The sequence below is a fragment of the Phyllobates terribilis genome, unplaced genomic scaffold (genome assembly GCF_046119375.1).
Source record: "Phyllobates terribilis strain yellow unplaced genomic scaffold, ASM4611937v1 Scaffold_11__3_contigs__length_659146591, whole genome shotgun sequence".
Lineage (NCBI taxonomy): Eukaryota > Metazoa > Chordata > Amphibia > Anura > Dendrobatidae > Phyllobates > Phyllobates terribilis.
The window spans coordinates 474,866,576-474,893,604 of record NW_027362771.1 but is presented as its reverse complement, the minus strand read 5'-3'; positions in this window follow the sequence as shown (position 1 = coordinate 474,893,604).

Below are 27,029 nucleotides of genomic sequence, written 5' to 3'. Positions count from 1 at the left end.
TCTTGAGGGGATGAGGGATAGATAGAGGCTGCATGAGCTTATCACCAGCCAGTATCTAGTGCTTTTTGGTTGGGTGGAGACTTATGTTTGGAGAAATAAGGAATGGGCTATGAGAATATAAAAGGACTTTGATTAGGGAACGTGATAGGCCACCCTAAACAGATGTGTTTTTAGGGAGCGCCTAAAACTGTGTAAATTGTGGTTCATCCTAATTTCTTGGGGTAGAGCATTCCAAAGAATAGGTGCAGCTCTGGAGAAGTCTTGAAGCCGGGAGTGGGAGGTACGGATTAGTGCGGATGTTAGTCGAAAGTCGCTTGCAGAGCATAGAAAACGGGTAGGCCGATAGACAGAGATGAGGGAAGAGATGTAGGGGGGTGCCACACTGTGGAGAGCTTTGTGGGTGAGAACAAGCAATTTAAATCGGATCCTATAATTCATGGGCAGCCAGTGCAATGACTGGCACAGAGCGGAAGCGTCTGAGTAACGATTAGCCAGATAGATGACCCTGGCTGCAGCATTAAGGATGGACTGGAGGGGGGAAAGTCGAGTGAGGGGGAGGCCAATTAAAACAGAAAACAGTTACTGTATGGCAGCCCTATACAAAGCAGAGAGATACGATTATGGCTTTGATTCATTATTGCCTTTACGTCTGTTTTTTGTCTGGTTTTCTGTGATTTTGCCTTTTTTTATTTGCACCCAATTCATTACTCTATTTGCGCCTTTTTTGAAGTCTATTTTGTATGAGCTTGTCTGCTTTTTTTTCACTTTGTGGGCAGAGTTTAGTGATTCCAGATGTTTTCACCTGATTCATCAATTGTGATTTTTTTAAGTTGCTAATATGACGCAGTCTTAATTTCAATCCCCTTTGGCGTATTTTTTGATTATGCCAGGTTTTTTTTGCCATATTTTTGGACCTATTCGAAAATGTGTGATTTTTGTGGCCAAAAAGTTGCAAAAACACTTCAAGGCAGAAAACTAGTATTTTTTACTTTGTACCAAATTCTTGAATTGTGTGCGCCATTTTGAAGAATTTGGCACCAAAAACAAGACCAAAAAGGAAAGTGATTAAAAATATTCAAATTATGAATCTGGGCCTATGTCTATAATTAAAAGAAAAATAATTACCAAACATTGGCTGAAACAAAAATTTTCTAAATGTATTCATATATTATATATAATTTTTTAAGAATTTTAGGGGTCACAGCAGTTAAACCACCTTTTTTATTGAGTGACTACATATCTTACCAATATGCTTTAACTTTCTTGGATGGAAAACCCCTTCAAGTACTGAAATGTGTATTTGTCTTTACTGTATAATAAATGCTAATGTTCTATGTTATAGATGAATGTTTTTCTTGGTATGGAATACATGAGCTGCGGGGACTTTTACCAACTTCTACACAGGAAGGGGCCGCTTGACATCACCAGTGCCAGGTAATGTGTTAAAGGAGTTGTCCTGTCTCAGAAGAAAAATCAGCAGTCTCTCTATGTGACTGCAGACTGACAAATTGTGAAAGTATGCAACGCGCACACGGTCAAGATTTCCCTGTATACTCCGCTCAGGTGGGCGATCCTGTGATTACGGGTACAATTTCCATGCTTGTGATCACATGCCGACTAGTCTCACCCGACTTCTTCAAATAGGAGAGAATTGAGAGACGTGCTGGAGTATAGTCGGCATATAATCATAAGTATATAATTTGCATACGTGCATTCTCGAGGCTGCAATATTGACATTGTGCGGTGTTTACACCATCACGATTCGGCAGTCACATAGAGTGAATAATATAGAATAATGCTCCTATTGACTAATATGAATTCCCAAGTTTACTAACTATGGGATCTGATACTTATTCATTTTCTCTTTGTCAGATTCTATGCCGCCGAACTAGTGTGTGGGATCCAGTTCCTCCATTCTAAGGGCGTCATCCATAGGTAATTTAGTCAGTGTGAGGCTGAGCCACACCAGCGTATATTCTCTCATCTAAGAGAATCCAGACGATTATGCAAATCACATTTTGATTAAACTTTGAAAAGAATTTGATCATAGTGTGATCCAATTTTTTCTGATCTGGAGAAGTTGGAAAGAAAATGTCTCCATCTTTTCCATTCTGTCAGTCTTTGGAAATCGGCCTGCACTCAGGTGTCATCCAAGTGCAGTCCGATGTTTTTCATGGGGACTCGGCCTTGAAGCATGGGCGCTGAGAGGGACCAGGCCGCCCGCTCTGCTGGTGCATTGTCGCTGTGACGGTGGTTGGCGCACGGCTCCGCTCCCGTTCAGGCAGGAAATGTTAGGACCCACTACGAGGTTTGCCGTGACGTGGCAGTGGGCTTCATACAGTCTGATCAGAATGTTAAACTAAGAACCTCATGTTCAGTTTTATATATTTTTGCCGACAGGCATTAGATCAACGTATGTTTTTGGAGGTGCTGTCCATTCTCTTTTTTAGGTTAATACATATATAATAAGTACAGTGACAGTGTTGATTACTGTACTTGTCATTTAGTGTTAAAATAAAGGATTTATTAAAAAAAAATTGGCGTGGGTTTTCCCATAATTTTAGTCTCTAGCGGAGGTTAAACAGACGGCTGGGGCAGATGTTTGAAGCCTGGGAAGGGGGTAATACCCACGGAGCTTCCCAGGCTACTAATATCAGCCCCCAGCTGAATACCTAGCCTTTACTAGCTATTAAAATGGGGGACCCCAAAAAAATGACGTGGGGTCCCCATATTTTAATAGCTAGCAAAGGCTAGGCAGACAGCTGGGGGCTGATATTAATAGCCCAGGAAGGGTGCCATGAATATTGGCCACCTCCCAGGCTAGAAACACCAGCCCTCAGCTGCCCCAGAAATGGCGCATCCATAGGGTGTGCCAATTCTGGCACTTAGCCTTGCTTTTCCCACTGCCCTGTAGCGGTGGCAGTGGGGTAATAGGGCTGGGGTTGATGTCAGCTTATAATGCCAGCTGACATCAAGCCCAGGTTAGTAATGGAGAGGCGTCTATAAGACACTCCGATTACTAACCCCATAGTGAAAGTGAAATGTGAAATAAAAACACAAACACCCAGAATAAAATCCTTTAATTGAAATAAAGACACATTCCTTTAATGTTCTAAATTAAACTCTACTTACCGTATCGCCCATTTCAACTCAAGCCAATGTCTTCTGCAATAAAAGTAAAATGATAAACCAACCTCATCCTTACCTTTCCATGGTTCCCAGGACGGCTTCAGCTCTGCTACATTGACATGACAGGCTGGATTGTAGCAGAACGCTGCCATCCAGCTTGCCATGCCGCAGACACTGAGAAGCTCCTCAGTGTCTGGCTGTGACGGCATCCAGATGAGCCGAGTTCATGTCCAATTAACTCATCTCACCTCATGCACATCACAGCGTGGGGGAATTCTCCTGCATGTGCGGTGCCGGCAAATGACGTCACCGCGTGAGCAGGAGAATTCTCCCACGCTGGGACGGCCCTATTACCCCACTGCCACCGCTACAGGGTAGTGGGAAGAGCGAGGCTAAGTGCCAGAATTGGCACACCCTATGGATGCGCCATTTCTGGGGCGGCTGAGGGCTGGTGTTTCTAGCCTGGGAGGGGGCCAATATTCATGGCACCCTTCCTGTGCTATTAATATGAGCACCCAGCTGTCTGCCTAGCCTTTGCTAGCTATTAAAATAGGGGGACCCCACGTCATTTCTTTTGGGGTCCCCCATTTTAATAGCTAGTAAAGGCTAGGCATTCAGCTGGGGGCTGATATTAGTAGCCTGAGAAGCTCCGTGGGTATTACCCCCTTCCCAGGCTTCAAACATCTTCCCCAGCCATCTGCTTAACCTCCGCTAGAGACTAAAATTACGGGGAACCCCACGCCAATTTTTTTTTTTAATAAATCCTTTATTTTAACACTAAATGACAAGTACAGTAACCAACACTGTCACAGTACTTATTATATATGTGACTGACATGTTTCTATCTATCTAATCTATGTGTGATGCTCTATTCTTTCTGTTCTAAATTGTCGTGTACCGGTGTATGCCACTGTTGAATTTCCGGCCGACTTTTTTAAAGAGATGGGTGCATGAAAATTGGAGGGCACTAGAGTGTTCCAAGTGCCCTGCTATGTTTTTCATGCACCCTCCTATATACCCTGCCTGCCTGTCTGCCTATATATTCTGCCTGTCTGACATTTAATTGAGCACTGTTGCCATCGATTTGGGCAATTTTTGACCTTCTGCAGACCACCGGGGGGGACCGCCAGAAAATGCTCGAGTTTCCCATAGACTTACAATGGGCTCGTTGCTCGGGTCAAGCACCCGAGTATTCCAATGTGCTCGACCCGAGCTTCGAGCACCCGAGCATTTTAGTGCTCGCTCATCATTACTAATAATGCTTCTCTATGGCAGATCATGGACAAGGAGGAGTATAACGCTGGAGTAGACTGGTACTCGTTTGGAGTCATCTTAAACGAAATGCTTACCAGTGAGTGTAACTACCATCCCTCACTCTTTGATGAATCATCCTCCGGCGCCAAGGACATCATTGAACACCTCCTCCAGGAAGATCCTGTCCAGAGATTAGGAGTCAATGGTAACATCCGAGAACATCCCTTCTTCCAGCGAATTGATTGGGTCTCAGTGGAAGCCCTTAGGATGGCCCCACCATACATCCATGTAGTAAGTAAATGTACAGAATTGTCACATGGATCTGAATAAGATACTCTCCCACAATCTTCTATGCTTTTGGCTCTGTGATACATTATGTTTAATATCAGGGTTGGAAAACAATTTGGACTACGTTAATGTTTACATTACTATTATAGACGATCGGGCTGGAAATTTTAATTTATTAGCAGTGCAGGTCTAGTCTATAGTATTGCACTTCTTTCAGGCTATACGCAAATAATTAACTAGTTATATTTTGTCAGGTGCAAGTCATTTAATCTGGCAAAGAATTGCATAGGCATCTGTAGCTGGAGATAGAGGAGATCCTTGGCTAAAAAAATTTAAATGAGCTCTCCATAAGGACCACAATATTTTGATAATTTTTCAGGCAGACATGGAAGTGAATCTAAAGAAGATTAGTTTACATTTTTCAATAATAATTCTCCTTTTTATAGTCTCCACTGTTGATTTTGACCAGAAGAAAAATAAAACAACAAATATGAACCAATTTTGTGAAAAAAACAGAACTGATGGAGCTGTCCCAATCTGGAAGAGTCTGTTAACAGATCAGAGTGTTCAGAGTTGGAGTGATATAAGTACAGATTATATTTATTTAAAAACTTCTCATTCTAACCATACTTGAGCTATTGCCTATTACCTGCACATAATTCTGCATCCTATATATGATGAGACAGGAGTATGATTGGCCATAAAGATAATTAGTGGCACTGCAGCTCGCTGAAGTGACTAAACTTGAGATGCAATGCTTGTTGTGCTGGTTTTGTCTCTACAATACCACATTTACATTTCAAAACGTTCCTTAATATTGAGCAATTTTTTTTCTATACTTCAAGTAAAGACTATTTTGATTAGTCACCAATTTTCAACATGACTTTTTTTCAGCATCTTTTCTATAGCCAACTAAGCCTAAACCAAAGTTCCGTGCTTTTAAGCTTGACAAGATCCAAGCGGCAGAGGCTACATTATCTATAACACCATAGGACCAGACCGTGTTCAGAGGGTTTTCATTTGTCAACTAGAAAACCGTCAACAAGACACCTGCTCAATAATATCAGAGCAAGCTGCATACCTGAGCTTTCAGAAGATCATGCAGAGAAGAGCAGAAGATCGGATGTCCAACATCATCAGGGACCTCCGCATCGATAACTATAAGTGATAAGTAGAGATAAAAATACGTAAGAAAGAATAAGTATAAGTAAGAAAAGATAAGTATGCATAAAAAAAGATAAGTAGAAGTGAAAAAGATAAGTGTAGGTAAATATAGGTAAGAATAGATAAGTATAGGAAAAATAAGATCAGTCTAGTTAAAATAAAAATATAGGCAAAAAAAGGATAAGCATAGGTAAGTAATGATAAGTATTGGTAGATAAGGATAGGTATAAGTAAAAAAGGATAAATATATATTAAAAAGGCCATGTATATGTAATTATATGTAATGAAAGATAAGTATAAATAAAAAAGATAAGTATAGGTAAAAAAGGATAACTATATTTAGCATTCAATTAAAAAAATAAAAAAGATAAGCATAGGTAAGTAAGGAAAAGTTTATGTAAGAAAGGATAAGCATAGGTATGTAATAATAAGTATAGGTAAGAAACACCAATTCTCAATAATCAACCAGTGTAAGCTGCCCTTAGTTAGACATATGCTTTAAATAGTCTAAAAATAAAAATAAGACAAACATATATTTGATATGTATGAAATATTGCATGCAAAGGTGTGACAGGGCCCCATCCAGAGCTGACACTGCAGTGAACCAGGGATTAGCCTATCGCCAGTATGTGGGGTCCGGAAGGAATTTTTCCCCACACATGGGGTTGTTTTGCCTTCCTCTGGTTCACATCCTTTTTATGCAGCAAATCCCATAAATGGCACTGGATGATTAAATTAAACTAAATTGGATAATAGATAATAATAAAAATTAATTAACTCTATTCATTGTGTCGGTGTATTCTTTATATTCTGTTCATTCTGCTGTAACTATTATTTTGATTTTGGACTGTTGTAGTGAATGTTACAAACTGCAAGGAATTAAGAGTTAATCCGATTTTTTTTTGCGGGAAGTTGAGTCACATGATCTCGCTGCCGATTCTTTCCCATCATGACAGTGATGTTATGGCCATCTGTCATATGGATTTCTCAGACGAATGTCACTGCCCCAATATGCACCGCATCATCAATTACATGTTGTACATGGGATAGGGCTAACATCATCAGCTACTGCTCTGTAACCCAAGTGTAGTCTCCTCCACTAAGGTCCCTGCATATCACAGATCATGTAGAGGACAGTGTGAAAACATTGGGTCAGTGGGTGCTCTTGTCCGTTGGCCCGGTGGTCTTTAGACAGATTGCATGGGTAAGGGATCATACCACTAAACGCCCACTATTTTTTTTTGCCATGGGTAGAACACTACTCAGACAACACAGGGTGATGGTAAACAGTGTGGCAATAATTTATTGAACCACCAATAATCAATAACATATAGAACAGTCTTAAGAACTACACAAGATCGGGCAAATTAGAGAGACTCACCCTTCCGCTGGCTTGCCAGGATTTGGGTAGTGAAATATGTGTCCAGGTGACCTGATTTTCCCAACCTAGATTCTTCAAATCGTATCTGAGAGTTCAGCAATGGTCAATGGAGCAGTTCTGTATTTTCCAGCCAGGGTTGTGGTCCCTTATGCTGACATCCTGTAGAATTTCCCATAACAGACAGAGATCCCCTTTTTATAGTTCACATTTGTCCTTTCAAGTCATTATTCACAGGTCAAGGGTCAGGGATTATGATATTAATTCACAATGCTTGAATATCCACAGCTCATCCCCTCAATGTTGGCTAGCAAACACCCTACAATTGTATTTAACATATCTAGCAAACATCCATTGTTCAGAGTACCTGTATTGCAAAACTGGCAGATGTTACTTTGTAAGAGCTGATATAAGATGTGACTAGCAGCCATTCATCAATTACCAATATCACCTCAAGTGATCAGCATTCAGGCTTATACAAACAATTAGCTGTGTTGAGCAACCAAAGAAGATCACAAGTTCAAAAGTCAACATAACAATAAAGGTGTATGGTTCCTGACCTGTGGAATGTATGTCTGGCATAACTAAGAAGAAAAGCAATGTCGCAACAGACGGTTATATTTCATAGTAACTGTACTTACCCCACGGTAGCTCCACACCGTGCACCATTTCAGTAGCTTCCAGCCTATCACATGTGGGAAGCTATACCTGGTGCAAGGGGATCTAATAGGAATAGAATATATTAGTTCAGCAAGAGATTTATGCAGTGGATTTAGATGGAAAAAGGAGGTCTCATTGGCCTTACAGAACAGTGGGGTATAGTGGCAGGATAAAGGTGGTGGGAACAGATGCCACAATGTAAAGTTTCTATAAAGAGATGAGAATGGGGGCACAATAGTGCTGTTACCCAGGCAAACAAAATTAAATAAGTGAAAATATGCTTACCTTGCGGGGTTGTGTCATGCACAACTCATATATTGAGCGTAACAGAGGGCTGCTGGAGACACCAAACCTTGGTGGTTAACAGCATAAAGGAAAAGATGACAGGTGTCGGTAGTTCCGCGCTCCTCCGTTAGAACAGATGATACAGAATCCAGTACTTGTGTTGTGGATTTACTCTTTTCACAAGCTAAAAACAGACACGTTTCGTGGACGTCCCGTCCACTTCATCAAGTGCATAGCTTAAAAGATGTTAACAGCAGAGAACGTATATACACATGGAAAGTGAAAAAAACTGGCGCCAAGGTACCAGCAACCGTTTTCATTTAAAAATTAAACCTTTACATATTCCTTAAAAAAGTGTGTCTATTAGCGTCATTAAGAGAACAATTATAAAAAAGTAATGAGAACTGTATAAAATGTAAATAAAAATTGAAACGTCTTCTACATAAGTTCCGTGATGTAAAAATAAAATAATTTTTTGTGTATGATGATTCACACCTGTTATCTATTGGTACCCTATACCATATAAAGACAACATCCATGGTCAGTACCTCTAGACAGTGGAAGGATCTGATAGCTAGTGGACGTTGTTTAGCTGCCTTTTTAAGAAGGATATAATTATAAGATGATACTAACAAGGAAGACATGATTGTAGAAAAATGTATATTTATAGTGAAACACTGACAAGTGTATGCATATGCATCCAGCATTGCCCATATCCCTATCACTGAGTCAATTGTATAGATGATATACAAACTGGACACATTGAAACCACGGGGTTTAAATGAGGTTACAGAGACCTTTCTCTAAAAATACTGATATTAAGACTCAATATCCCCATTTACCTGCTAGGGTGTTGCATCTCAGAGCCTTCCGTCACCACAGGTTACAGAGCCCTTCTCTAAAAACACTGATATGGAGGCACAATATCCTCATTTACCTGCTAGGTGTTGCATTGCAGCGCCTTCCATCACGACTTGTCTCACATCCAATTCTTCTCTAGCTTGCTCCCATCCTGCAGGTTCTAAAAGGATATCCGATGAGTCTATATTATAAGTGGTTCTCACACATCAACCACAACACACCAGTGCGGGCATAGGCTTTTCTCCTGCTCAGGACCACAACATACCTGCTCAGTCCCCGATAATCAAAAGCATGGAATATATCAGCCCATGTCAATTCATTTCATCACTGGCTCGGTCACCCCTCTCTGATTGATTAAAACTGCTTAGGATTACATTATATCGCACGATGTACAGGAAGCTATTCATTCATCTATCCAATTGACTCACATGATCATTTGATGATCTAAAACCTGGGGAAATAAGCCATGTAATTTTAGGTCTCAGGAGTGGCATAAAATACAATCATGCTCTATCTCCATGATGTGGACGTGAACCATGGTCCGACCAAAATCATTGGTACACCGCATAGGTTTTATTAGTGGCATGGAGCATATTCATATTCTCTCTCAGTGATAGGGATATGGGCAATGTTGAATGCATATGCATACACTTGTCAGTGTTTCACTATAAATATACATTTTTCTACAATCATGTCTTCCTTGTTAGTAACATCTTATAATTATATCCTTCTTAAAAAGGCAGCTAAACAACATCTACCAACTATCAGATACTTCCATGGTCTAGAGGTCCTGACCATGGATGTTGTCTTTGTATAGTATAGGGCACCAAGAGATAACGGGTTCGAATCATCATACACAAAAAATTATTTTATTTTAACATCATGGAACTTATATAAAAGAAGTTTCAATTTTTATTTCAATTTTATATAATTCTCATTAATTTTTTATAATTGTTTTCTTAATGACGCTAATAGACACTTTTTAATCGAATATGTAAAGGTTTAATTTTTAAATGAAAATGGTTGCTGGTGCCTTGGCGCCATTTTTTTTCACTTTCCATGTGTATATACGTTCTCTGCTGTTAACATCTCTTAAGCTATGTACTTGATGAAGTGGACGGGACGACAACGAAACGTGTCTGTTTTTAGCTTATCAAAAGAATAAATCCACAACAAAAGTAGTGGATTCTATATCATCTGTTCTAACGGAGGAGCGCGAAACTACCGACACCTTTCATCTTTTCCTTTACAATGTAAAGTTATAATTGCAGTAAAATGAACTGGCAACAAGACCACAAACCTGAAAGCAAATGAGTGGCATGTCCCCAGGATATTGGGACCAGAAAAAAATCATCAAAGCAAGAGAAAATGCATTGAAATTATTTTCAACACAAAAACTTTTCAGGTTAAAAATTTTTCAACTCATAGAAATCCCCTTTAAACACTAAACAGTCTAATAAAAGGGTATTTCCACCATAAGAAGTTATTGCCTATCCACAGGATATGTCATCACTGTCTGATAAATGCACTCCAATTTCCAATGAATAGAGAGATGGCCATGAATATTCGTGCTCCTCTTCATTGATTTCCATGGGAGTTACAGAATAGATGTAAAAGCAGGATAGGGAACACCCATTCTGAAAAAAGGTGTGGAGTACAAATGTGAAAATGGCATTTGTCAGACATTCATGGCATATTCTATGGACACAAATGTCTAAGATGCGAATACTCCTTAAAAGTTGATCTGTTAGCAGCTTTCACATTATGCACCGCAAAACTCATTAATTATGTCTCTTAAATCTGATGAAACTGGTGTAATTATCATGAAAATCAATATCAAAAGGCTGTCTAATTCTCAAATTTAAAAGAGCATTTTATGACTTTAGCTAGATCTAGACTCATAACAAATCATTTTCAAATTAGGCAGGAAACTTTCACATAGCATTATACAGCTTTTCTTGAAGGGAATCTGTCACCCCTGGGACGTTTTAAACCTATTACTATGGGCATATGTAGCACCCCGAGGGCTCGGCTGCTACAGGGGTATTGCACCTCAGACCAGAGGTGTGATATTCCACTCCCGGGTAAGGATGGAGTGTGGACCAGGACTCAGTAAGCTGCATGCACCACACACACCCCATTTTCGAGGGACAGCTCAACGGTGCTCCCACTAGACAGAAGTGCAGGCACGACAGCATCTGTTCCTGGCTGGAGTGGGGAGGGGGTGGAATACCCAGTGGTGTAGGAGCAGATAGGGGTGGGTCTCTGGGCATAGGCAGGAGCCCATTGGTTGCTAGTCACCTGGGCTCGGGTGTTAGAAGGAGGTATATAAGGTGGGCACCATCTTAGAACAGTGTTCAGTCTGAGAGAGGAAGTGACAGAGCAGGGCCTCTGTGGAGCTCTGCTCCGGAGGTGGGCCTAGCCTGTGAGGCCAGAGCCAGCAGAAAAGACAGGAACAGAAAGGAAAGGAAGAAAGGAACAGAACACCAAGAGAGGCCCAGAGACACGAAGGCAGAAGGAACCTTAAGGACCCAGTAGATTGCGGGTGACGGGTTGGCAGAACAGGGTACCGGATCCCAAATTGGTGGAGGCGACTAATCCTCAGCCAAAGACCGGCGGTCGTGACTATATCTCGGTGCGACCCCTCACTACACCTACCAGGAAGGCACACCATATAGGGTCAGGGACGCAGAGATCAGCGTGCCCAGAGAAGGCCCGAGGCAGCCGGACAAACGTAGAGTCACTGGTGGGGCACGGCCAGAGAAAGGAAGAGAAGGGAGCCCTGTGCCACGCTCTGGAATTGCCTGGGAGTTGGTCGAGCCCCTTGCCTGGTGGACGCAGCACGGCTTGGGCAGTCACCGCCGGTACCAAGGTGACTAGGACCAGTAAAGAACTGTGAGTAAAGCATTGGAAACTGCAACCACACGTCTCTGTGTTTCATCGCCGCACCAGCACCATTAGTACTGGGACGCTCACACCATCACTCCCATCATCCACACTAGCTGCCCTGAGGCAATACTTCTCCCGTGGGGAGTTATCCCATACTCGGCTGCGCAAACTACATCAGCCTCAGCAGTCTGCAGCGCAGCGGCGGTCCCCACTGACCGCAATCCACGGGTGGCGTAGTCGGACACTTATTACAGCACAAATAGACTGCCACTGGTTTGACCACCCTGGGCACGGACCGGGTCAGCGCCACAGAGACTACAACCCCCAGCATCTTACAGCGATCCGGCTCCGGGTATCCCCCTGCACAGCACAGGCCCAGGGGGCGCGTCAACTTTGGCGTAGTCGGCAGGATCTTTACCAACCCGCCACAAGCGGGTATTGCGTGCCTGAAGAAGATTGTATATGTACCTTGAAAAGAAGTCTCCCGCCATTACCAGAAGTTTCCCGCCGTCCAGAGTCGTTTCCCGCCATCCGGAGCCGATTCCCGCCATCAGACGCCATCTTGGATCGTTTCCCGCCATCCGCAGCCGCTTCCCGCCATTGGACGCCATCTTCGGGACGCCGCGCGGGAAGAAGAGGGGCGTGGACGCCGAAAGCGCGCGAGATCCGAAGCTCCGCCTCAAGCACCGACGCTGCGTAAGGTCCTGGAAGGGAGAGGGAGCGACGCTGAGGTCACAGGAGCGCGACGCAAGGTCCTCAACCCCGACGATCGACTGCGGAGCCGCGGCCTACGGAGGAAGATCAACGCAAGGTAGGCCACGGTCCACCAGGGGGGAGGAGGACACCAGGAACTGAGAGCAAGATGGCGGACCGGCAGCAGACTAAGCTGCCCAGCATCGGCAGTGCCCCAGCCGTCGCGGGCCCCGACCAGCGCCAGGAGAAGACGCGTGATGCAGGAGCGGTCACGGGAGCAGGTAAGAGGAGTCTCCCTGTCCCGGACGCTGCCAGCGTCAGCCTGCTCCCGGGCTCCCTGGTGGAGCCGCCGATCCCGGGCGCTGCAAACACCGACCTGCTCCAGACCCCGCAACAAGCCCTGCTGCCGAGCCCTCCAGCCCTGGTCACTGCCGCCACCTGCCCGTGCCCAGGCCCAAAGTCGCACCCTCTGACCCCGGGCGTCATTAACAGTGACCTTCTCCAGGCCCGGTTGCAAGGCCTGCTACACAAGGGCGCAAAGGGACTGTATGCCCTCCATGTCCACCATCTAACAGAGGAGGAACTGCGGTACCGCCCAGACATGGACTACCCTGAGGGCCCGGACGGGTCTGAAGAGTACAAGAAGGAAGCATCAGGAGGACACCGTTACCAGTGAACGGTAAATGGAACTGTATATAGTTACCCGTAAGGGTATAGAAACTGTTACTGAGTGGAGTGTGGTCCCCGTTGGGACTGATATAGAACTGTGTAGAAGTTACCCCCTATATCCCTTATCTGGCTGGGGACTGAGAACAGCCATCCCTTTTTCCTAATCTGGCTGGGGACTGAGAGCAGCCATCCCCCTAAGAAGAAAGAACACCTGGTTGCAAGTTGCACCGCGGCCAGAACTCAAGAATGTGTTTTTGAAAAAAAAAAAAAAAAAATGTTTTACTTAAGAATGTCTTATACTGAAAAAGCTTAATATGCTGCTAAAATAGTAATGCCAAAGTTTTATATGGTGTTTTTGCAAAAAGAGTTCCGGTGGCATCAGCAAAGTGTTTTATGAAGATGTTTATACCAGTAACGTTAAAAAGAAAAGAGTACCTCCCATAAAGGGATGAGTGAAAAGTTAATGTCTTATATACGAATGCATTCTAAAAATTTGTATGTTTTAAATTGTTTTATTCTTTTCCAGCCCGAGGACGTGCTGTGATTTACCAGGGGGGAATGTAGCACCCCGAGGGCTCGGCTGCTACAGGGGTATTGCACCTCAGACCAGAGGTGTGATATTCCACTCCCGGGTAAGGATGGAGTGTGGACCAGGACTCAGTAAGCTGCATGCAGCACACACACCCCATTTCTGAGGGACAGCTCAACGGTGCTCCCACTAGACAGAAGTGCAGGCACGACAGCATCTGTTCCTGGCTGGAGTGGGGAGGGGGTGGAATACCCAGTGGTGTAGGAGCAGATAGGGGTGGGTCTCTGGGAATAGGCAGGAGCCCATTGGTTGCTAGTCACCTGGGCTCGGGTGTTAGAAGGAGGTATATAAGGTGGGCACCATCTTAGAACAGTGTTCAGTCTGAGAGAGGAAGTGACAGAGCAGGGCCTCTGTGGAGCTTTGCTCTGGAGGCGGGTCTAGCCTGTGAGGCCAGAGCCAGCAGAAAAGACAGGAACAGAAAGGAAAGGAAGAAAGGAACAGAACACCAAGAGAGGCCCAGAGACACGAAGGCAGAAGGAACCTTAAGGACCCAGTAGATTGCGGGTGACGGGTTGGCAGAACAGGGTACCGGATCCCAAATTGGTGGAGGCGACTAATCCTCAGCCAAAGACCGGCAGTCGTGATTATATCTCGGTGCGACCCCTCACTACACCTACCAGGAAGGCACACCATATAGGGTCAGGGACGCAGAGATCAGCGTGCCCAGAGAAGGCCCGAGGCAGCCGGACAAACGTAGAGTCACTGGTGGGGCACAGCCAGAGAAAGGAAGAGAAGGGAGCCCTGTGCCACGCTCTGGAATTGCCTGGGAGTTGGTCGAGCCCCTTGCCTGGTGGACGCAGCACGGCTTGGGCAGTCACCGCCGGTACCAAGGTGACTAGGACCAGTAAAGAACTGTGAGTAAAGCATTGGAAACTGCAACCACACGTCTCTGTGTTTCATCGCCGCACCAGCACCATTAGTACTGGGACGCTCACACCATCACTCCCATCATCCACACTAGCTGCCCTGAGGCAATACTTCTCCCGTGGGGAGTTATCCCATACTCGGCTGCGCAAACTACATCAGCCTCAGCGGTCTGCAGCGCAGCGGCGGTCCCCACTGACCGCAATCCACGGGTGGCGTAGTCGGACACTTATTACAACACAAATAGACTGCCACTGGTTTGACCACCCTGGGCACGGACCGGGTCAGCGCCACGGAGACTACAACCCCCAGCATCTTACAGCGATCCGGCTCCGGGTATCCCCCTGCACAGCACAGGCCCAGGGGGCGCGTCACATACAAGTGACAGAATTGTTAAAATATTCTTACCTGTATGCATCATAGCTGCTGTCTTGTTTTTATAAATCATCTTTTAATCCTTTATGTTAATGAATTCTTCCAGGCTCTGTGGTGGTGCCTGGAAGAAAACTCCTGTCTCTGGTGTTCATTTGCATACCACCTCCCTCCCATCAGCATCACAGTGCCATGTGACATGTAGTTGTGGGTCTGCAATGGCGCGATTATGTTTACCTTTTCCACCCTTCAGTAGCAGTGACTCGCCGGGGCCTGTGCAGAAGAACAATGAAGCCAATGCCCATTGAAGGGTATAGACATATTTTTATTGTACCTCAGTACACAGACTGGTTTGCGGACCTGTGTATAGGTACCTCGTACAGCGGTGGGGGTGCTGTGATCACCATGTACGGTGGTCAAGAAAAGGATATCCCACCAGCATGTCGTTGCTAAATTGGGCTCTGCTCTCACCCTTTCTGAGCAGCAGCCCAATTAGTGAACTTAGGAGTCCTCTCTGAGTTTTTCGGACAGTACTAAATATTGTGGTAGCTCTGGCAGAAAGGAATATGAAGAGAGGGATGCTGGTATAAAAGTTTTCTATGTAGGAGTGATAACTTTGATCCAGCAGTGGGTGCACCAAATCCCTCACAATTTTCCTACCCACTCCCAGGACAGAGGGGCATTCAGGGGATTGAATCCGGGTGTCCTTCCCTTCATAAACCCTAAATCTTTGGGTGTACCCTGATGTACTCTCGCACAGCTTGTACAGTTTAATTCCGTACCTTGCCCTAGGTAGGTATTGCCAGAATTTGAGTCTCCCCTTGAAATGTATTAGAGACTCACAGATGTCACTTTGGGGAATGTTCAGTTCAGCAAACTCATTGATGAAGTGATCAATGACCGGCTGAACTTTGAAAAGTCGGCAAAAGTTGGGGTCATCTCGGGGTGGACGCTGTGCATTATTATCGCTGTAATGCAAAAATTTGTGGATGGACTCAAAGCGTTTACAGGTAATAGCCATGCGGAACATCAACACTCCAATATTGCTGAAGTTCTGGGATCGTCACTATCCCCATGTAAAAAACAAGGCTTCATCATTTCTACTGCATCTATGGGAGTCCAGTTAGAAAATGATGAAGTGGGGTTTTGGGCGATATAAATTTGTCTGGGGCACCATGAGGTTTACAAAATTCTCAGAGAAAAAGACTTTGAAAAAGTTGATTTCTGTGAGGCCAGTGGTGTCAAATTGGATTCCCGATTGTGCCACAAAATCAGGAATCTATGTTTTGTAATCTTCGGGGGTGAGGTTCATAGGGGGTCACTAACGGTGGGCGCTGGCTCATTTGCTGTCCTGGGGAGTCTGCGTGGCAGTTCGGTATCACTTGAGTTATAGGAGGGTGGAAAAGGAAGGAAGGTGGCATCCTCTCCCTCACTATAGGAAATGGTATGAGGAACGGTTAGAGGATTTGGGAATGTTTAGCTTGCAAAAGAGATAACTCAGAGGAGACTTAATAGCTGTGTACAAAAATCTCAAAGCCTATCACATTGTAGAGGGATCAGCTATATTATCATTTGCACAAAGAAAGACTAGAAGCAATGGGATGACACTGAATGGGAGAAGATACAGATTAGATATTAAAAAAAACTTTTTGACAGTGAGGACGCATGCACGGATGTGGTGCAAAACAGGAAAAAAAAATGGACAGGGAAAAAAAGTCCTGGTCAAAAGCGAGCACAGACGTCTATCAGTGATGTGCATCACAGATCAGTGGCTCACTGGCTGCAGGACACACGCATGGAGGTGGTGCAAAGGGGAGGAAGGAGAGAAAATGAACAGGAAAAAAAGTCCTGGTCAAAAGTGAGCACAGACGCTGATCAGTGATGTGCGTCACTGATCAGTGGCTGACTGGCTGCAGGACACACGCACGGAGGTGGTGCAAAGGTGGGGAAGGAGAGAAAATGAACAGGAAAAAAGTCCTGGCCAAAAGTGAGCACAGACGCTGATCAGTGATGTGCGTCACTGATGAGCACTCGGCGACTGTAGGATGCACAAAGAAACTGCCAAGAAAACTGATTGGAGATCAAGTACTGATCACAGCTCTGCGACAGAAGTGGGAGTGGGGAAGGAGTTAGAGAGAGGGGGAAAAGGTGGAGAGGGGGATTGGGGTGGGTTAGAAAAAACAGGGGACAGGAATAGGTCAGGAATGGATCAGGAACATCTTCTTTCTCTTAGCAGAAGCAGCAGAGGACGTGATGGCACAGGCTTCAAAGAGTCTGTGGTACCAGAAGGCCCAGCAGATACGCAACAGAATGACACAGAGACTGCTCTGCAACGCCTACAAGCTGTAATGAGGCTGAGTGGTCACTGTGAGACCAGTTCGTGTCTCTATTCACTGATTGGTGCAATCATCCGATTACACCAATCAGTGCTGTGGCTGCAGACGCTGCTGTCTCCTAGCACCAGGCTATGATCAGTGTTGTTAAAGAACTGATTATAGCTGGAATTTAGTGTTTTATGCATTTTCATTGCCTGAAACACTGAAAGAGCTGTGATTGGCTGTTCAGAATGGAAAAGTCAATCACAGTGACTGTAGTTGCGGGGTGCGGCGAAGCCCTCCGTGGCGACGAGTCCCTGTGCCCTGCTGTCAGAATCAGCAGGCACCTTTGTGTGATCACAGTGCGCTTGGTCACAGTGCTGCATTTTCGCCAGGACGTTTCTATACGTTCAAGGTCGGGAACCCCTTCCCAGCCAGGACGTATGGATACGTCCAAGGTTGTGAAGGGTTTATAGGGGTTTTCCCACAAATAAAGTTCATTTGAATCAACATTTTAATGAATCGATTTTTGAATTATAATAACTTCCAAAATTGGATGTGTTTCAAAAAAATGTTCCTGTGAGATAATCTTATAAATGTGCCCCTGCTGTGTACTGTGTAATGGCTGTATCTGACCGTACAGGAACATAACACAGCTCCTGGGCAGAGGAGGAAGCAAAGGAGTATACAGACATTACAGCATAGTATTGCAAATTATTTTTTCTGTCAGGTAAAACTTTGCTTAAAAACAGTCAGTGAAATGTTTTGCCTCACAAAAAGAATCATTTGCGATCCCATGCTGTCCTGTCTGTATACTCTTTTGCTTCCTCCCCTGCCAAGGAGAAGGGCCAGTTTTAGACAAAGTGGAGCTCCAGATGATAACATATTGCATCATCACACAGAAACATTTATATTGCATTTACATGGGCTGAGTTCAGGCCGTTAAATGAGTGCTATCAGCAATCCTGAAGTCCTTCGGTGCTTGTTTCCCGGCCTCTTTACACCGGGTGAGGAAGAATGATGGGCACAAAAAATCACTAATAGATCCATCTGCCCCATACATATAATGTTATCAGCAGCACATCTGCAGTTTGCACTAGGCGATGAGCTGCTGAGAACAATGATTTTTGTTCTGGCATAAACAATAGGCTGCATTTTGCTCGCTCGTTGGGCGATTGTTGATGTTTACACCTATTTTCTCCTGTCTGTGCTACTGGTATTTATAAATGTGGATGCTAAAAACACACAGTATTTGACACACACGTATACACAAACTGCATGTTACACACATGTATATACACATATCACATACACAGAGCACATATTTACAGACACATACGTACATACAGATACATGTATACAGAGCACCTACATACAGACACATGCATAAACGGAGCACATACATACAGACTCATGCATGGATGGAGCACATAAATACAGACACATGCATGGACGGAGCACATACTTCCCAACATATGCATGTATGGAGCACATACATACAGACACATGCATGGTTGTTGCTGTTACATGCAGAAACATAGTATAATGGACCCCATGCAGCCCTTCAAACAGTGTAATTGGCCTCCTCACAGCCCTACAAACAGTATAATAGCCCTCACACAGCCCTCCCCACACAATCCTTCACCCTGTATAAATGCTTGCATACAGTATAATGGCCCCCACATAGCCCTTCATAAAGTATAAATGCTCCCACATAGTCCGCCATAGAGTATAATGGCCCTCAAATAGCCCTTCAAATATTATAATGACCCCACGTAGCCCTTTAAATCTTATAATGACCCTCCAAATATTATAATGGCCTCCACATAACCCTCCTAATCTTATATTGGTGCCCACATTGCCTTCCATATAGTATAATGGGCCCCATATTACCTCCTATATAGTAGAATGCCCCCCTATAGTCCTTCATATAGTATAATGTACACCCTATAGTCCTCCATAAAGTACATACAGTATAATGCACACCCCATAGTCCTCCATACAATATACTACACTCCCCATCTTCCTTAATACAGTATAATGCACTCTCCATAGTCTTCCATACAGTATAATGCACACCCCATAGTCCTCCATACAGTATAATGCACCCCCTGTAGTCCTCAATAGAGTATAATGCACACCCCATAGTCCTCCATACAGTATACTACACTTACCATCGTCGTCCATACAGTATAATGCACACCCCATAGTCCTCCATACAGTGCATATAGTATAATGCACCCCCCATAGTCCTCCATACAGTATAATGCACACCCCATAGTCTTCCATACAGTATGTACAGTATAATCCACATGCCATAGTCCTCCATATAGAACATATAGTATAATGCGCACATCATAATGCTCCTTACAGTACATATAGTATAATGCACACCCCACAGACCACCATACAATACATATAGTATGATGCACACCCGATAGTCCTCCATACAGTATAATGCACACCAGAGAGCCCCTCATACAGTATAATGCACACCCCATAATCCTCCATACAGTACATATACTATATATACTGTAATGAGGACTATGGGGTGTGCACTATAATCTCTGGAGGACTATGGGGTGTGCATTATACTGTATGGAGGACTATGGGAGGTGCGTTATACTATATATACTGTATGGAGGACTATGGGAGGTGCATTATACTATAACGCACCTCCCATAGTCCTCCATACAGTATAATGCACACCCCATAGTCCTCCATACAGTATAATGCACCCCCCATAGTCCTCCAGAGATTATAATGCACACCCCATAGTCCTCCATACAGTATACTACACTTACCATCGCACTCCATACAGTATAATGTACACCCCATAGTCCTCCATACAGTACATATAGTATAATGCACCGCCCCATAGTCCTCCATACAGTATAATGCATACTCCATAGTCTTCCAAACAGTATGTACAGTATAATGCACATGCCATAGTCCTCCATATAGAACATATAGTATAACGCGCACCTCATAATCCTCCATACAGTACATATAGTATAATGCACACCCCACAGACCACCATATAGTATAATCACACCCCATAGTCCTTCATACAGTATAATGTACACCCCATAGTCCCTGATACTGTATAATGCACAACGCCATAGTCCTCCATATAGTAATGTAGTATAATGCACACCCCATAGTTCTCCATACTGTATAATGCACACCTCATAATCCTCCTTACAGTACATATAGTATAATACACACCTATAGACCTACATACAGTATAATGCACACCCATAGTCCTCCATATTGTATAATGCACACCCCATAGTCCTCCATAGAGTACATATAGTATAATGCATCCCCCATAGTCCTCCATACAGTATATTTAGTATAATGCCCACCCTATAGTTCTCTATACAGTACATATAGTATAATACACGCCCTATAGTCCTCCATACAGTACATACAGTATAGTGCACACCCCATAGTCCTCCATACAGTATAATGCACATCCCATAATCTTCCATACAGTACATATAGTATAATGCACCTCCCACAGTTATCCATACAGTATAATGCACACCTCATAGTCCTCCATAGACTACAAATAGTATATTGCATCCCCCATAGTCCTCCATACAGTATATTTAGTATAATGCCCACCCTATAGTCCTCTATACAGTACATATAGTAAAATACACTCTCTATAGTCCTCCATACAGTACATATAGTATAGTGCATACCCCATAGTCCTCCATACAGTACAGTATAATGCACACCCCATAATCCTCCATACAGTACATATAGCATAATGCCCCTCCTATAGTCCTTTATAAAGTATAATGCACACCTCGTAGTCCTCCATACAGCATAATGCACACCCCATAGTCCTCCATACAGTACATATAGTATAATGCACCTCCCATAGTCCTCCATACAGTATATATAGTATAATGCACCTCCCATAGTCCTCCATACAGTATATATAATATAAGGCACACCCCATAGTCCTCTATACAGTACGTATAGTATAATACACTCCCCATAGTTCCCATATATACTTTAGTCCAAAGTTCTGTTCGGGTACCAGAACTGTACCAAACTATAACCACAACATAAACCCCATAGAGTTCAATGGGGACCCGAACTTTAAAGTTGTAAAATTCTCTCTCTGGGAGAAGTCTGTGTTCTTAGTTCGATCAGACACTAAGTGTCCGGTGCGAACCCCGAACTTAAAAGTTTGGGTTCGCTCTTCTCAACATGGGAGCGTTCAGGCAAACGAGCTCTGTATATGGGTGAGTTGGCTGAAATTGCTGAAAGCCAAGACTAGCATATTTGGACAACAAATGATACAACATCTCATTAACTCCTCAATGACCGGAGCATTTTTCGTTTTTGCGGTTTCGTTTTTTGCTCCCCTTCCTCCCAGAGCCATAACTTGTTATTTTTCAGTGAATATGGCTAATTTTTTGCGGGCCAATTTGTACTTTTCCACGACATCACTGGTTCTACCATATCGTGTACTGGAAAACGGGAAAAAAATTCCAAGTGCGGTGAAATTGCAAACAAAGTGCAATTCCACAGATGCTTTTTGTTTTGTTTTTGTTACCACGTTCACTGAATGCTAAAACCGAACTGCCATTATTATTAACCAGGTCATTATGAGTTCGTAGACACCAAACATGTATAGGTTCTTTTTTATTTAATTGGTGAAAAAAAATCCAAAGTTTGAAAAAAAAATGGCGCCATTTTCCGAGACCCGTAGCGTCTCAATTTTTCGGGATATGGAGCTGGGTGAGCACTTATTTTTTGCGCACCGAGCTGACATTTTTATTGATACAATCTTGGGGTAGATACAATGTTTTGATTGTCTGTTATTGCATTTTATTGCAATGTTGTGGCAACCAAACAAACGTAATTTTGGTGCTTACAATTTTTTTCTCGTTACGCCATTTACCAATCGGATTAATTCTTCTTCTATATTGATATATCGGGCGATTCTGAACACGGCGATACCAAATATGTGTATGTGTGTTTTTTTTTTATTGTTTTATTTTGAATGGGACCAAAGGGGGGTGATTTAAACTGATATTTTTTTATTTTTTTAATATTTTTAAAAACATCTTTTTACACTTTTTGTATGCTTCAGTAGTCTCAATGGGAGACTAGAAGCAGCAATTACCTGATCGGCTCTGCTACATACAGGCGATGAGTTGATCGCCTGTATGTAGCAGATTCGCTCGCTTGCTATGAGCGCCAACCACTGAGCGGCGCTCATAGTAATCTGGCCATGACAACAACAGGGGTCTCCTGAAGTCCCAGGGTTGTCATGCCAACCCATCAGTGACCTACGATCACGTGACGGCGTCGTCGATTGGTGGGGTAAGTGACACGCTTCCAGCGCATCGCTGTTAAATAAGATTGACAGCGGAATTTAACTAGTTAACAGCTGCGGGTGGATCGCGATTCCAACTGTATAAATCAGCTGACATGTGCCCGGTTCAGTGCGGGCTCAGAGCCGGAGCTCACGTTGAATCGGGGGTTATGATGTGGAGCGTACTATTACGTCCCACGTTGTAAAGGGGTTAAAATCAGAACTAGACTGACAAGCCCTCACATAACAGCATGCACTCAGCTGGGACAATGGGTGTGGAAGGCTGCATTGATGGCTGCACTAAAGTACAATATAAGATTGGATCACAAAAAAGTACAACCTGAAAAGATAATTATGAAAAATTGGGTATACAATAGCGGAGGGTAGTTAGTGATGGGGAGAGAGCAACAACTAGATGAAGAGGCCATATAGGGAAGAAAAACCTTTGATTTCCTCTCAGAAGATTCATTGATTGTGTTGCGGGCGCCCGTTTGCTGCAGCCGGCATGTGACGTCACCACCTGGAACAGCAGTGCAAACATGACTGGAGTGGCGCTGAGTATACAGTGTTTATTTTATATTGGGTCCCGAGTTGATTAATCTAGGGTTGTCTAGTAGTGGACAGCATCTTTAAACCCAGAAACCCATTTAACATAATGTGAACACGTCCTAACTTGGAATATGATGGAAATTCCTGATTATTCTGTAGTTAGAAGTCCAGTGGGTGGTCCAGTCATAGGCGGATTATAATGAGGGCAATCTGAGCTACCGCTCGGGGCCCGAAGCTCCGGGAGGGCCATTGGCCAGATTGCCCTCATTATAATGTGTGCGCCACTGATGCACGCAGGGGCGGGCTGGATGGTGGTGGTGGGGGAGCCGGGCGCTGAGCAGAGGGATGGTAAGTGATGTGTGTGTGTGTGCGCATGTATGATTGTGTTTATCTATGTACACAGGCCACAATACATATTAATGAAATTAATCTTCAGTTATTAAAAAAAAATAATGATAGGCAATGGAAGAAAAAGTGCACAGTGCAAATGCCTATGCGAATAAAGGACGTGCAGCCGTGGAGACATAATTCATGGTAATATCAATATAACAATATATACATATATGTATTTGTCCCCTCCATATCATTAAATCATAACCATGCTAATACACAATAATCCAGCACATGTATACATATACCTACATGTCACCCCATTCAAGAAGAAGAACCGTGCATTCTGCAGCAAGATCATTTTCATGCATGATAATGCCCCGTCTCATGCTGCACATAACACATCTGCATCTCTGGCTGCTGTGGGCATAAAAGGGGACAAACTTATGGTGTGGCCCCCATTCTCCCCTGACCTCAACCCCATTGAGAACCTCTGGAGCAACATCAAAAGGAGTGTCTATGATGGCGGGAGGCAGTTCACATCTAAGCAACAGCTCTGGGAGGGTATTCTGTCCTCATGCAAAACAATTGAAGCAGAAACCATCCAAAACCTGACAAATTCAATGAATGAGAGAGTTCAGAAGCTCCTTTCGAACAAGGGGTCCTATGTGCAAATGTTACATCACCTAGAATAAAGTTTTGAGTTGAAAACTGTTTGATTTCAGTTTGTAATAACCTGCTAATGCTTATAATTTCAAAAGTGACCATTTTTTTGTTCTTTATTAAAATGAAAAGGTTGAAAACTCTGCTGTGCATAATAATTTGGAACATGCATTTTGAGTGCAGTTTGAGTGTTTTATTTTTTTTTTAAATATACTGTTATCATAGGCAGTTTGTACAAAAACACCTTTCAATTGTACTCTAATAGTTATTTGACTGGAAAATTACAATGACTGCAATTCATATAGGTAATTTGGGAAAATCTGAGAAAATATTATTTGCATAATAATTTGGAACACAGTGTATTCCGGTGGAACTTCTTTCCCCCAACTTGGGATATATGGCATCTAATCATATGACCACCCGCCATCTGGATCATATATAAGAGACAGAAATTACAGAGGATAAATATCTACGAAGGATCGTTTGGGTGATATATATAAATGTAATTTTATGGTAATATCAAAAGATCTATTACTCTTAAATGATTTACCACTATTAGACATATTATCTGGTCCATAGATATATTTGTACCAGTTAGATATTCATTATTTATATATTCACCAGAAAATATTTACTCCCCTTAGAGGAACTGATCCCTATTAATGTAATTATATATATATATACACAACAAACATATATTTAAATATTTTTATATTTGATATATTTCTGCTCTCGCAATATTTGAGAAATATTTAATTATGGCAAATAACAGCACAGACATATACTGATATAGATCCTTATAGACACATATGCAATCCATTGATAATTTTTCCAAGAATTAGATCATTATACTATATACTTTTATTAATAGTTTATAACATTTTGAGAGAATAAGAATAACATATACAGTGGCATGTAAAAGTTTGGGCACCCCTGGTCAAAGTTAGTGTTATTGTAAACAGTTAAGCAAGTTGAAGATGAAATGATCTCTAAAAGGCCTGATGTTAAAGATAACAGATTTCCTTTGTATTTTAGGCAAAAAATATATATTTTTTAATCTTTTACATTTTAAAAATGACGAAAAAGGAAAATGGACCAATGCAAAAGTTTGGGCATCCTGCATGGTTAGTACCTAGTAGCACCCCCTTTTGAAAGTATCACAGCTTGTAAAAGCTTTTTGTAGCAAGACAAGAGTCTTTCAATTCTTGTTTGAGGGATTTTCATCCATTCTTCCTTGGAAAATCCTTCCAGTTCTGTGAGAATCCTTGGTCATCTTGCATGCACTGCTATTTTGAGGTCTAGCCACAGATTTTCATTGATGTTCAGAAGAGGGGACTGTGAGGGCCATTGTAAAACCTTCAGCTTGCACCTTTTGAGGTAGCCTATTGTGTATTTTGATGTTTGTTTAGGATCATTAACCATTTGTAGAAGCCATCCTCTTTTCAACTTCAGCTTTTTTACAGATGGTGTTATGTTTGCATCAAGAATTTGTTGAAATTTCATTGAATCCATTGTTCCCTCTACCCGTGAAATGTCCCCTGTACCATTGGCTGCAACACAACCCCAAAGCATGACTGATCCACCCCCATGCTTAATAGTTGGCGAGATGTTATTTTCCTGAAATTTGGTGGCCTTTTTTCTCCACACATGCCTTTGATCATTGTGGTCAAAGACTTCTATTTTAACCTTTTCGGTCAGCAGAACTTGTTTCCAAAATGTATCAGGCTTGTTTAGATGTTCTTTTGCATACTTCTGATGCTGAATTTTATGGTGAGGCTGCAGGAGAGGTTTTCTTCTGATGACTCTTTCATGAAGGTCATATTTGTGCAGGTGTCTCTGAACAGTAGAACAATGAACCACAAAGCTAGAGTCTGTTAAATCTTTCGGTAGGTCTTTTGAGGTCAAGCGGGGGTTCTGATTTGCCTCTCTAGCAATCGTACGAACAGCTCTCACTGAAATTTTGCTTGGTCTTCCAGACCTTATCTTGACCTTCACTGTTCCTGTTAACTGCCATTTCTTAATTACATTTCAAACTGAGGAAAGGGCAACTTGAAAACACTTTGCTATCTTCTTATAGCCTTCTCCTGTTTTATGGGCCTCCACCATTTTCATTTTCAGAGTGCTAGGCAGCTGCTTAGAAGAACCCATGGCTGCTGTTTTTTTGGCATAAAGTTAGAGAAGGCTTGGTTTTTATAAAGCTGGGAAATTTTCATCACCAGGCATTTCCTATCGATGGTAGTGAACAAGCCATAACCCTAACAGGCTAATTAAGGTCAGAAACCTTGGTCAAAACGATCAAAGCACACAAATCTCCAAGGGTGCCCAAACTTTTGCATAGGCCCATTTCCCTTATTGTAATTTTTTAAAATGAAAAAAAATAAAATACAACTGAAATATGTCATCTTTAACAATATGCCTTTTAGAGATCATTTCATCTTCAACTTGCTTAACTGTTCACAATAACAATGATTTTGACCAGGGGTGCAAAAACTTTTACATGCCACTGTATATTTGATAGAAAAAACTTATCACCAGCCCGATGGAGCGCATACCGCGCATGCGCTGCGGCGTCTTCCGGGAGGGAGTGCTCCGGAACTGCGACGTGTCGCCATGGCTACGGCTACGATCATGTGACCGGATCACGTGGAGGGGTTGACGCGAGCAGGGCGCACGGCCCCCCTGGATGACACGGCAACATGGCGGAGATGCGCCACTTACATCGGGCCTATCATAACA